Source organism: Salvia miltiorrhiza, unplaced genomic scaffold (assembly GCF_028751815.1).
Source record: "Salvia miltiorrhiza cultivar Shanhuang (shh) unplaced genomic scaffold, IMPLAD_Smil_shh fragScaff_scaffold_79, whole genome shotgun sequence".
Lineage (NCBI taxonomy): Eukaryota > Viridiplantae > Streptophyta > Magnoliopsida > Lamiales > Lamiaceae > Salvia > Salvia miltiorrhiza.
The window spans coordinates 206324-215766 of NW_026651486.1; the positions used below are offsets into that span (position 1 = coordinate 206324).

Below are 9443 nucleotides of genomic sequence, written 5' to 3' on the forward strand. Positions count from 1 at the left end.
TTAGAGATTATACAAAAATGTCTTCGAGAATATGTTACAATAAAACTTTAACAACATATGTAATCCCGTGCATCGCACGGGTAAAACACTAGTTCAACACAAATTCTCACTCAGTATTCAAGCAAAGAAACAAAGGAATGATGATGAACGTCTAAAACTAGACAGAAATAAAATAAAATCAAATAAAAGTGGTGTTTAACGAAACCAACACCTAAACTACGGAATGAAAGGCGTAAACTATACCTAGTAAAGTTGATCGGAAAGGATGAAGTAACAATCGGAGAATCGAGCACGAGAGCAAAATGTAACTGTAGTATTCAAGAGCAAATGATAGCGTGATTGTCATACACAAGCTAAGATCTATTTATAGGGTACAGGGAAGGGTAAAATAGTAAAATTGGTGTCATCGCATGCACTTGGCGTGGTCGAAGGGTATATCAGGAATTTCATCTTCACGCGGGAAAACCCTCCGCGTCTTTGGCGATCCTTCTGATGGAGGCGATTTCTCTGGCACGGATGACTTCTCTGGCGCGGAGGACTTCTCTGACGTGAATGACTTCTCTGACGATGATGACTTCTCTGGCGTGGAGGACTTCTCTGACGATGATGACTTCTCTGGCGTGGAGGACTTCTCTGACGACGATGACGTCTCTGATGAGGATGAAATCCCTTTGGTAAGGATGATTCTTCTGATTTGTATCATTTCTCTACTCTGCACATATTACTCCTCATCAACCACTCCCCCCTCTAGTCTGGTTGAACCGGGTATTCTTCGTGTTCAACCATTGAAGTATTATTAAAGCTGGTGCTATGATGTTTTCCCTGATTCCTGCAGATCTTGAAGACACGAGAAGCTTAATATTATAAGAAAGCAAAGATAAACTCTATAAATTATTCTCCAGTGTTTCTGTTACTCCCACCCCCTAGTCTGGCTAGTTCACTCTGGATTAGTGCGACTAGTCAGAGGACTCGCCCGCGTGGGTGACGTCACCCACATTAAATGCCTGTCCGAGCTACAGTGCTTTTCTCATACCCCGAGGTTACCTTTTTAACCCTTGCGTCCTTTCGTCTTTCCGTAGGAATTTTTAGCCGTCGATTTATTTCCGTATGCCACGTGTTGTTCATCCCGCATGTTGGTAGTTGCCCGCGTATACTTTTACTTAGTCGATTCGAACTCCCGTTTTTCACTATTCTTCTTCTCCGGTTTTATCAAACTCCCTCTTCTGCAAATTCCGGCGATTCTCCCTCCTGTTCCGGCGTATCTTCAGCGACCCTTCCGCTCCGGTATTTTGCAATCAAACTTTATTTGACCTAGGTAATTCGCATACCCTTCTCTCCCAACTCTTGTGATTAGTTGTAGCGTAGGGGTGTGATTATTTGGTGCTCTGATTGAGCGTGCTAGAAAACCCTAGGATTGGTATTTCTGATAATGGCTTCCACTTCTGCTCTTCGACCCTCGCGTTCGCCCTCTCCTTCTTCCCGAACCTCTTCATCTTCCTCTGTCACAGCCCGCCCTAACTAGGGATAGTTAGGCCGAGTGATCCACGACTAGGGATGGGGTTAAAGAAGAAGGGGAAGAAAAGGGGCGTTATTTATAGCCGTAAAACTTACTCATCTTAATAAAACTCGTCATTTTTATTCATTAATACTCAATTGAAAACAGTCTATGAAAGACAGCATAAAACTTAATTAATATCATTAATCAAGTTATACATCATATGAAACCATTCTCTTAAGACTCAAAGTATGACATAACATACTATAACATCAACAACATCTTGCAGCGGAAAGTAGCTAGACATATGTATGAAGACATATTCTAGACAGGTTAACTATTTATTAACAACCCTGGAGACTCCGCTCATTGCAGCACCATCATCACATCAGCTCAACCTGCACATTTAGAAAACATATGCAGGGCTGAGTACAAAAGCACTCAGTGGGCACGTATGCCTAGGTATAAAAATACATGCTTCAAAACTGTAAATTGTCATGCCATCATAATCAGTACAGCAAGGGAGTTTTTCGCTAAAAAGGCCCAAGCTTACTAAGTTCATTTGTGATTCTTAAAGTTCGTCTGATCAGACTAAGTTCTTTTGTAATCTATCATATCTGAAACTGTGTGCCGGAGAGGTGGCCACCTCTCACGGTCACTTGACCGGCCAACCCGCTAGATGACTCACGGTCACTGGTGTACACTAGCCCTGGCAGGATAGCTATCAACTGCTCAGGACCCGAATTCGATTGCATCATTGGCAAAGCCAAAGCAGATAGATATCATACTAAAATTTAAACATTTTATGGCAAGACAATACTTGAAATAACTTTAACTCAAATATTTTGTAACGAAATAACTTGCTCAAATGTAACATTAAACTCATTTGATAGATATATAAAACTGAAATTAACAGTTAAATCATCTCATGCATTCATTCGTATAAGAGGCCTACGACACGCAGGGGATCTCTATATACGTATAGTAAAAGTAATGCCCACCTCGTTGTGTCTCTGTATCAATGAGTAACGTCACTCTCTCCCTCAAGTCGTTACTTCCCAAAAGGACCTTCATCGTTATGAAGAATTGGTGAGAAGTTATAAAAGAAACCTCGATTAATAATCTAATCTCTTTTATGAAACATTAGTATCTCTAATGTTCATCTCTCTTGATTGTTAATCAATATAACAATTATTATCTCTCGTCATTACTCATTAATTATAACATCCTTATGTTATAATTAGCAGCGCTTCAATTAAAATAAATATTTAACACATCGAAAAGTCCACTTTCTTAGCAGATCTATTCGCTCTCATCTCGTCTAATTAACCAATTAGAAAGTTAAACTTTCCATTAGGTATGTATTTGAGTCACAGGTCAACAAGAATTGACTATGCTCAAATTCTAATTTCACTAAAAATTTCGACATGACCTATTCATATATAATGTCAGCCACGAGATTTCAACGCGTGAATCTCACTACGTGAACTCGTCTCTCGACTCAAAACTTAACATCTTGACATCTTTTCAACGCAAACCAAACAATTCAAAATCATCAAAACTCTTTATCAGTAAACTATCATTTATACTCGACACCAATTGTTCGAGTGTCAGATACCAACATTTATGTGCGTTAATCATAACTCTCACAACTCACACCATTTAGTCATATCGTATCATCCATCAAAACAAATATAATCAAGTTGTTTTCTAGAAAGTTTTGCTGTTTTTGTGTCATCTTTAAAAATTCATAACAACCAACTCAATCATCATAAACTCTCATACCAATTGATCTCAAAAACTTCATGAAGTGTAGTTCACTCTAAAAATGGTAGTTAACCAAAAAGGTTAAAGGTTTTTGGAGATATTGCTCTTTCAGTGCAGGCTGTCAAAGATTGACAGTTTCTGCCAATTTTGTTTAGGCCATTAGAAACCAAGGCAAACCTTAATAAAATTCCATCAAATTTAATCATCCAAAACTAAAGGTATCCTTGAAGATTTGGTTAAAATTTCACAAGAGAAAACGTTCATATGATCTGCCAAATAAACAATGAAACTCATACACTTTTACTGTTGGACAAATATGACAGTAGAACAGGGCATTTTTGAAATAATAAACTGCTCTGTTTCAGAGGTCATAAAAATCGAAATCTTATGTTTTTAGAAAAGTATTGAAGTCTAGTTTCGTTTAAAAAAAACGGTGATGCAAAATCCTTCATGGATTAATAGATATAAACGTTTTTGTAAAGTCTACCAATAGTTGACAGATTCTGTCAAGGATTTTTCAAAATATCTTTAAAATAGCAAACATCATCCAAAAGACATGAAATTTTGCAGCAACGAAATACACATATCATAGATAAACATATTAAAATTTCAGAGCCATCAAGCAATGAAAACTCATCGAAACATAAGCTTGAAACTGCTGTAAAATTTTGACAGAATTCCAGTTTTAATTTCGTTCAACAATTATCATCCATAAATTGTAAATCAATTAGCATGCTCATGTGATATCGTAGAACACATATACGCAATAATATTCATTATGCAACGTCTCAAACTTCACGAATTTAAATAATCATACTCTAAAAATTTATACAATTTTCGTGCTTGGAAAAATACGAATTTAATATATATCGATTCTAGCATACCCCTAAGCACAAATATCAAGTCAAAACGATCAAACAAAAATCGAAAGACAAGCTAATATGTGAAAAACGGGGCTGCCCTCATGGGTTTCATAGCTACGGTTCGTTCCGTTCTTACTCCCTTCATTAAACATGCTCAACATTTACCCAAGAACAACATACTAAAATTTCACGACGATCCGACGTCGTTTCAAAATAAAGTCGAGAATCGACGTTTTTCGACGTCGACGAAAATCGAAAATAAAACCATCAAAACGTAGGTAAAGATCTTACCTACTTAGATACGTGATCGAAAAGATGATCGGCGCTCGTCTCGGTGCTCAAATCGGAGGTCAAAAGCTCCGTCCAAGCTTAAATGGAAAATGGCGTGTGTAGTGTGTGTTTTAGGTGTTGTGTGTGTGAATATGTGAGTTGTGTGTGTGGTGTGGGCTGATATAGCGTGAGTTAGTGAGGGGAAAGGGGTTTTGGGAGGTTTGGGGGTGGTTAGGGGTAGGGTAGGTTAGATATTTAGGATATTAACCCGTTAGTCGTTAAATATCTCGTTTCGTCTCGTCTCGTTTTAACGACTAACTACCCATACTCTTCGTTACTCGCCCTCTCAACTCGTACTCACTTTTATTACACTCGTAATTCTATATAAATATAGAAAATACAAGCTCGTTCTCGAAATTCTGATAAACGAGATTTACACGTTTATCGAGAAATCCCGATTTACTATTCACTCGTCGTCCAAAAATAAAAACTTTCATTATTGGACTCGTATCGAAAAACTAAGAATATTTCTCGACGACGTGCACGTAAGATTTTGAAAGTCGACAAAAAGACGAAATAGCCGTACTTTACTATTCATCGTCAAAAAGTCAAAAATTTCAAAAACGTCTTAACGGACTCAGATTTCACTTCCGAGTTCACCGTTCTCATTCAAATAGTTATCTAGAATTATTCAAATACTCAAACTCAAATACGGATATAAAATCCCACATCATCCTCACATCATCAAAAGAACATCTCAACATCTTTAAAATATAACAACAAAACTTCATATAACTCTTCATCTCTTTACAAAGTAAATCAAACAAGGGATCTAAACCCTAATTACTCAAACTTAAGCAATTAACACGTCATCAAAAGCCCGGGTGTTACATACCCTCCCCCTTAAAATAAATTTCGTCCCGAAATTTGTACCTCCTGTAAATGTTTCGGGTACTTCTCTCACATCTTATCCTCAAGCTCTCTTTCCACTTCTTTCTAACTATCATATCTCCATTGGACCTTATCCAATGCAATCGACTTATTACTCAATTGCCGAATTTTATGATCTAGCATCATCTGAGGTCTCTCTTCATAACTCAAGTCTGGTTCTAAGATCATTTCTTCTTAGTAAACCACATGGTTTGGGTCGAAAATATATATCCTCTCAATTGTGACACGTGAAACACGTTATGCACATTTCCAAAGCTAGGTGGCAAAGCCAACCTGTACGCTATTGGACCTATCTTTTGCAATATCTCGTAAGGACTTATAACTCTGGGTCTAAGCTGTCCTTTAACTCCAAATCTATTCATCCCCTTTTGAGGGTGAAACCTTCAAGAAAACTTTGTCTCCAATCTCGAAACTTTGTCTCACATCTTATAGGCAAACTCAATTAGTGGCAACACATTCTCCTGATGTACTCCTCTATCAAGGATAGTAGTTCTTATCATATCTTCTATCGTCTGCTATGCTAAAATTCATCCTTGTACCCAACTCTTTCTGTAACTCATCCAAAAACGTGATGTAAATTTTTTTTTTTATTGATCTCTTTCTGAGGTGATCTTACATCGGTACTCAAAGCAATCTTATAATCTCACGAACGTACAATTGTGCTAACTTATCTGGTCCATACGCGATTAGGATCGGTATGAAATGTGCAGATTTTGTTAGTCGATCTACAATCACCCAAATTGCTGTATTTTCTCTTTGACTTTTGGGTAAAGCTGTCACAAAATCCATCGTTATGTGATCCCATTTCTACTCGGGAATCTCCAACGGTTTTAACTTCCCATAGGGTCGTTGGTGTAATGCTTTCACTTGCTGACAAGCTAAGCATCGCTCTACAACCAAAGCTATGTCTCGTTTCATTCCGTCCCACAAAAATCTCTTTTTTTTTTCCACAACCTGATACATCTGTGTGCCTCCTGGGTGGGCGGTGTAAGGCGTGTCATGAGTCTCACTCATGATCGTATTCTTAAGTTCATCATCGCGGGGAATGCATCTTCTCCCCTCAAATAAGATAGCATTGTCTGATTTTTTTTTTTTTTTGTAGCTCTTGAGATCTCCTGCTCTTATCCTTTCTCGTAACTTGTTCATTGTCTCATCTTTCCTTGTGCTTCAATCACCATTTTCCTCAAACTAGGCATCGTCTCAACAATACTCGCTATCGTCCCTGGTGGTTTTATCATCTCTATCCTCATCTTGTCAAAGTCCTTTATAAGCTCATCCTCTCTCGTGAGAAGACATCCTAACTTTGACGAGACCTTTCGGCTCAATGCATCGGCTACTACATTGGCCTTGCCAGGGTGATAATTAATGTCGCAGTTAACATCCTTTACTAATTCGAGCCATCTCCTTTGCCTCATGTTAATATCCTTATGCTCGAAAAAGTATTTCAAAGTTTTGTGGTTCGTGAAAATCTCACATCTAACTCCGTAGAGATGATGTCTCCAAATTTTCAGGGCATGCACAACGGCTGCAAGCTCTAAATCATGCGTTGGATAATTTATCTCGTGGGGTCTAAGTTATCGTGATGCATAGACTATAACTCTTTCTTCTTGCATCAAAACACATCCTAGCCCATTCTCTAACGCATCTGCGTAGATGGTATACTCTTTATCCATTTCTAGGACTATCAGCACTGTTGCTGTAGTCAATTTCCTTTAAGCTCTTAAAAACTCTTTTTACACTCCTCTTTCCAATTGTACTTAACTTCTTTTCTCGGTCTTGCTATCATGGAAAATCCTTTAATAAACCTCTGATAGTATCCTGCTAAACCTAAAAAGTTGCGAATCTCGTTAGGCGTAGTTGGTGATCTTTACTCATGTACAACTTGTACCTTGACGAGGTCAACTTTAATTCCTTCGGATGATACAATATGTCCTAGAAAAGTTACTTCGTTCAACCAAAACTCGCACTTGGTGAATTTGGCAAAAAGCTTCTCAACTCTTAGCGTTTCCAACATCGTTCTCAAATGTTTTGGCGCTCCTTCTCATTATTCGAATAGATGAGAATATCATCTATGAAAACTAGGATAAATTTATCCAGTTATTGATGGAACACTCGATTCATGTGATCCATGAAAACTACTGGTGCCTTCGTCAAACCGAATGGCATAACTATGAACTCATAGTGCTCATACCTCATTTTAAAAGCTGTCTTAGGTGTATCCTCCTGTCAAAGTTTCAACTGGTGGTAATCTGATCTCAAGTCAACTTTTAAGAAAAAGCTCGCTCCTCTTAATTGATCAAACAAGTCGTCTATCCTCGGTAAAGCATATTTGTTCTTGAGTGTCAATTTATTCAGTTCTCGATAATCTATGCACATTCTCAACGTGTCATCCTTCTTTTTGACAAAAAGGACTGGTGCTCCCCACGGGAAAGACACTAGGTCAAATAAAACCTAACTCGAGCAATTCTTGCAGCTGAATCTTCAGCTCTTGTAGCTCCTTAGGCGCCATTCTATAGGGTGCCTTCGACACTAGTGCTGATCCAGGTTCTAGGTCGATAGTGAACTCCAACTGTCTTGTTGGTGGCAATCCTGGTAAGACCTCGGGAAATACATCTCTATATTCCCTTACCACTACTACATCCTCAAAGTTTTTACTTGATTCTCCTTCATCATTCAAGTAAACTAGGTAAGCTTGTGCTCCTTTCTTCTTTACCAATTTCGATGCCTGAAGTGCCGAAATGATTGAAATTCTCTTCTTTCTATCAATGTCGTGAAAACATGTCTGTTCCTTCCCAGGTGGTTGGAAAGTTATCTGTCTCTTCTTACAATCAATCGGGGCAAAGTTCTCTTCTAACCAGTCCATCCTTAGAATAATGTCTACGTTCCACATAGGCATTAAGTGCAAGGTTCTTGTTTTCATCTTTAGTGATCATAACTCAAGCTCTAAGTTAGAAATCATGTGAGAAACTGTAGTAGCTCTTCCTACAGGAGTGATTACTCTCAACTCGGGACTAGCTTGTTTTGGTTCGAGTTTGAAGGTAACATGCTTCAACCAATTAAAGAATGCGAAGCTCCTGTATTAAACAGGATTCTAATTGGTGCATCCAATAACTTGCCCATACTACCTTAAAGTCCTGCCTTAAACCAGCACTTAAAACTCAGACATCTCTTCATCAGTATCCATCTTCTGATGAGCGAACGTGTTAGCTCACAGAATTCTCGATTATACTCTACAACCGATTTCTTTCCTTGCATCAAACTTCGATAATCAGCCTCTCGCTGCTTACTGTACTCCTCTGTACATACTTCTCAAGAGTAGTCTTCAATTGTTCTCAAGTGTAGTTTGCCAGTTGCTCGGGTGTTAAAGTCCTTTGACGTGCCTCTCACTGGTCTTATACATCAAAAGAATCTACTAGGATAACTCAAAAGTTGTAAGGGTTCAACCCTAGAATGACATCAAAACAAATTGTTGCAAACAAAATTGTTCAAGAGACTCAAATGAATGACCCGAGGGTAGAATGAAGTAACTACCAGGTCGAACAAAAATGACCTAGAGTAAGAACCCATCTGGCTTTTCAACCGAAAGTTGAAACACATGGGTTCATAAACCCAAAACACGTCTACTGAGATTTGGATCATGCGGACTGGCCAGGTCCAACATAATCACTCCCCAGTCACACGGGATATACTATCCCGAACTTGGAAATTATGTATCTTCTAAACCCTCAACATACTATACATAACAAAACTTAAGTTCACACCAGCAAGCTAAAAGCTTAAACTCAGGGTCCTATGTTCTAGACTCTTGTTTCGAAAGTTCAATATTTTTTTACTCTCCTCTCATGTTGCGGTGGTGGTGGCGGAGTATTATCCCGCCTATCCTTCACATCACACTCTTGACGACATCTTTGAGGCATTTTGTAATCACAAAAGAAAAACTCAACTCGACCAACGCTCTAAGCATTCTCAAAACTCAAGTTCAATTTACTAACTCAACTTTAAGGAAAACCCTCACGGTCACCTTAACATTCATCTGTAAGGCAATAAGCACTCACGAAATGCTAACAAAAAGACCACTCTGGTCAACCTAATATATC

The 9443-nt window shown here is 38.4% G+C and overlaps 1 long non-coding RNA gene across 1 annotated transcript; it reads right to left on the bottom strand.

Moving 5' to 3' along the window:
* Positions 1–1616: 1616 nt before the first annotated feature.
* LOC131003152 (uncharacterized) lies at positions 1617–4655 on the bottom strand. Its single transcript, XR_009094555.1, has 3 exons — positions 4417–4655; positions 2497–2563; positions 1617–1893 (listed from the first exon to the last, which is right to left on the bottom strand). It is a non-coding gene; the product is annotated as an uncharacterized LOC131003152 (long non-coding RNA).
* Between the last annotated feature and the right edge of the window lie 4788 nt (positions 4656–9443).